The sequence below is a fragment of the Amphiprion ocellaris genome, chromosome 10 (genome assembly GCF_022539595.1).
Source record: "Amphiprion ocellaris isolate individual 3 ecotype Okinawa chromosome 10, ASM2253959v1, whole genome shotgun sequence".
Taxonomy (NCBI): domain Eukaryota; kingdom Metazoa; phylum Chordata; class Actinopteri; family Pomacentridae; genus Amphiprion; species Amphiprion ocellaris.
Window position 1 is genome coordinate 18,977,339 of NC_072775.1, and position 4,661 is coordinate 18,981,999.

General features: G+C 40.5%; 1 long non-coding RNA gene across 1 annotated transcript; it reads right to left on the bottom strand.

Moving 5' to 3' along the window:
• Window positions 1–2,912: 2,912 nt before the first annotated feature.
• LOC129349748 (uncharacterized) lies at window positions 2,913–4,214 on the bottom strand. Its single transcript, XR_008602860.1, has 2 exons — window positions 3,248–4,214; window positions 2,913–3,133 (listed from the first exon to the last, which is right to left on the bottom strand). It is a non-coding gene; the product is annotated as an uncharacterized LOC129349748 (long non-coding RNA).
• Window positions 4,215–4,661: the final 447 nt, after the last annotated feature.

Here is a 4,661-nt window from a genome sequence, read left to right on the forward strand (position 1 = left end):
CTGTTCTTCATAATTTTAATGTGACAGCCAGACCTGTACCGTGGGTGAATGAAGAGGTCGAGACTTTGTCTTTGGTGGTGGACCAAAGAATACAGAGAGAGCTGGACGGAGAAAGTTTATCAGGAGGTCTCTGAGCGGATGGCCGCTCACATATACAGTAGACTGTATATAAAGAGGACAGAAGCAGTGTAGGGAGAAGCTGAAAAAGCTCAAAAGTGACTATCGGTCCACCCAGGACCACAATGGCCGGCGTGGGTCAACCAGGAGGTGTTGGAAGAGGTTTCATGGAAGCTATTTACTGGCACCGCACCGGCGAGCAACAGGAGGGAGACTCAGCCGCTGCATTGTTGGAGACGTTCGAGGACGGTGAGTGTTTTGTGACTTCAAGAAACTTATACATCATTTATTCCATTGGTGGCAAGCTTCTTTTAAGCAAACAAGTATTTTTAGAAAGTAACGTCGTTGTCTCCTGGAGCAGACAATAAGATAGCTAGTTAGCCATCGGCGCTAACTCCGTGCTCTGCTTGTATTTCGTGCTGCTGTTTCTAACGTTTAGCTCTCAGAAGCTAATACTTCAGTCAGCATGCCGTGTTTTTCTTGTACTTAGAGTGAGTGTTTATTTCTGTTCAAGAATCCCTTTCCACATGCGAAGCCTACTCCACCTCCGTCGCGGAGCCCCCGGCTGCCCTGTCTCCTCTCCACCACCAGCAGCAGCTCCTCTCCAGCACCAGCTTCGACACCGACCCTGTCAACAGCACCGTCTTATCACCGGTAAGACACGGTAAACAGAGAGCATGGTTGATTTTCGCATTATTATTATTACTACAGGTGTAAATGCCTGCAAGCATGATCAGAACAGTGAGACCAACGACCAAGAATTCAGGCAGGTGTAAATGCAAACTGTGCAGCAGCCAGCTCAGGAACGCCTGATGAAAGCTACATGTAGCTGCAGTGACACATAAACAGAACACATGCAGCTGCATTTATTTTCCATTGACTTAACAAGTCACTCTAATTAATTTACGTTCTGGTGCAGTGTAGTATTGCAACCATTCTTCTTATAGTCACTAGGTAGCTGTGAAACTGAATGAAAATATACATAAAAATGAGAAAACACAGCTCTTCTTAGCAACTCCAAAATGTGCACAGGATGAAATGAAGTTCACACCACGTCGTTTTTGTTTGTGGTGGAGGAGTTACTGCTTGTGCTTTGGTTAAAGCGAAGAGTGCCAGAAGTTTATTAAAGTATCAAAGACATGATCATGATTGAAAATGGATGGACGGGTGGCTAAACACATCACATCATAGCTGTGGAGTCCTTCCAGCTCCTGGGGACTACAATCTCTCAGGACCTCCTGAAAAAGGCTCAGCAGAGGATGTATTTCCTACAACAGCTGAGGAGACACGGCCTGCCACATGAGCTGTTGATCCAGTTCTACACTGCAGTCATCCGATCTGTCCTGTGCACCTCTGGATCAACCACACAGCAGGACAGAAACAGACTACAGCCCATAGTACGGACTGCAGAAAACATCATCAGAGACCCCACTCACCCTGGACATTTGGACTACAGAGCCCTGTACACAAAAATCACCACTACTGTGTTTATAGCAATTACCATTTTGCTAATGTGTTCATACATTCCAGTCTAGCTGTACATTTCTGTTTATATTGTGTTCTATTTTACTACTATTTCTTTTTCCTCCCTGTTCCTCTTTCTATAGTTTATTTTTTATTATTCTCTTCCATATTCCTAGGATGACACCAACAGCCGAAACCAAATTCCGTGTATATTGTGTACTTACTTGGCCATTAAAGCTGACTCTGATCACTTTTCTGTCTTTGGTCTAGGCAAGAGGAAAGGGGGCCACAGAAAACTGGACCTTCCTAGCGTACTTGTGGAGATGCAGGCTGAGGAGGAGTGGAGTCATGCCCAGCATGATGAGAACATCTGGTTGCTCCTCAGCGAGGCAAGAGAGAATGAAGCGGCCTTGCAGCGGGAGGAGATGGCCCAGAATACTGCCTTCAACCAGTCATTCCTGGGTGTGCTGGGGTAGCTGGGTAGGCAGTGGGCAGCCGGCGAGTGTGAGCGAGTCCACCTCCCATAGACTTGAGATTTACAAGTGCTGGTCATATAATTAGAATATCATGAAAAAGCTTGTCTTTTGGACAACTGTCAGGTCAGCAGTCTTCCCCATGATTGTGTAGCCTACAGAACTAGGCTGAGAGACCATATAAAGGCCTTTGCAGGTGTTTTGAGTTAATTAGCTGATTAGAGGTGTCTTCAATATTGAACCTTTCTACAATATTCTAATTTTCAGAGATACCAAATTTGAGATTTTTGTTAGTATTCAGGTATAATCATCAAAGTTAAGAGAAATAAACATTTGAAATATATCAGTCTCTGTGTAATGAATGAGTATAATATACAAGTTTCACTTTTTGAATGGAATTACTGAAATAATGAACAACTTTTTTCATGATATTCTAATTATATGACCAGCACCTGTAGTTGTATATAGTTTTACTTTTAGTCCTCCACTGTAGGAGAGGCCCACCACAGTTTGTACTTTGCACATTGTAAATAGTTTTGATTTTGCTGCTGACTAATAAACTATTTTGTGACTTATGTGATTGCATCATAACTTCTCATTTTGTCTGTTAAGACACTGGTAGAAAAAGAGTCAACAGTCTGAACCAAACAATTCTATATTCCCTAATAATGTATTTGTGTTTAATGGGATTTAACATGTTTTAACACAAACTCCTTTATGGTTCATAATTCTGGTGACTGAATTACACCAAAGCAATACTGATTTATCAAACTGGAATTTTCTTAAAACAGCTGTTTTAATGTTTTGGCGTTTAATTTTTTATTTAATCTTGCTAACCTTCACAAACAAACAATAGTATAGACACATCTACAAAAGTTTATTGTCAGAATTGCATTAAAGAAAACAATAGCGGTCCGGGGACCGAAAAACAGAAGTATAACAAGAAGAATAACTTTGCATGACACGTAGTGCATCAGTGCATCCTGTACATCTCTGTCCTCCTCCTCTACACCTTGTGCCACTGCAGGCTCATGTGCTGCTGCTTCAGGTAAATCCCATGAAGTCTCATCAGAGAGCATCTGAAACACATACACAGCATACATATTTTAATACCTAATAGCGACAAACTGCAGCCATTACAGGGTCGTTCACAGGACTGATACACGATAGCTAGCGAACTAGCATTAGCTTACCCTCATATGTCGTCTCGTTCATATCCTCTTGTCTTCGGCTTGATACTGCTTTATCGCCTCCCAAACTCTCCTGTGTGTCTCCTCAGTGTTTCGACTCGTCGCTCTCAGCTTTCTCCGACTCTTCTATTACTCTGAATCTGACAGAAAGCCACAGACCGAGCAGCAGGTGTACTATCGCCTCCATGTACATTGTTGCATTGCGTTTGTGTCGCACAGAAATGACGGTAAGGGACTTTCGGACCGCCGTGCTATGACGACTCCACCCACGATGAGGTGGTTCTCAATGTAATGGAAAAACAACTAAACCGAGACGAGCCGTGGCGCGCCGAGTAGATGCTAAAGGAAATGCTAAAGGAAAATTTGTCTTGCACCGCATGTATCAACATTTGGGAAAGAGGACCGAGTCTTTAGCGGTTGCTAATAAAGTTTTGTTTTATTGAGTATCCAAACCAACGTAGAGGTGAATAGCGCCACCCAGTGTATCGGAATGTGTTCACAAGCTCTGCGTCAATCCATTATCTGGAATCGATTTGCCTTGACTTGATGTGCAGGGTAACCAATCAGGTGTTAGGATCCGCCCACCGACTTTGACGGGCGAGGTTGACAGATAAAATTAATTCATGATCCACTGCAACACAAGGACCATGAAATAATTAATTAAATCGTGAAATAATGAAATATGTTTTTTACTTAAAATAATTGTTATTTTAATAAATTAATGACATATTTAATAACACATTTATGTATTTAATTCCAATTTTAATTAATTAATGACATATTTAATTCCAATTTTAACTAATTAATGACATATTTAATTATTTAATGATATATTTATTTAATAACACATTTAAGTATTTAATTCCAATTTTAATTAATTAATGACATATTTAATTCCAATTTTAATTAATTAATGAAATATTTAATTCCAATTTTAATTAATTAATGACATATTTAATTAATTATTTAATGATGTATTTATTTATTTAATTTTGGCACTTTTAGTCCTCCATACTCTACAGCGTGTCAGTGAAATGCACACATTCCTGGCTGGCTTTCTTTACACAGCAGGAAACCTAACCCCAATTATCCAAATGCAAAGTAAAGGCTCGATACACTATGAAAACAAACAAAGCACAGAGACTTGTTAATGTAATGCTACGGCATACATTATTGCCGTGGAAGTATTTTTCACTGCCAACATAAATACGTTCCACTCTCACGTTGCGAATACTGGGGATAAAGTACAATCAATAATGCAGTAACTAGTGTAAATAATGTCTCATGGAGCAGCAGTAATGATGATAGATCCAATTGCTTCTGTACAAAAATGTGTTCCTGCTTCTAATACCTAAAGAGGGGGGATCATGTGGGTTAGCGATGGCTAAAACCCCCAAAAGACTTTTTATGGTGATGG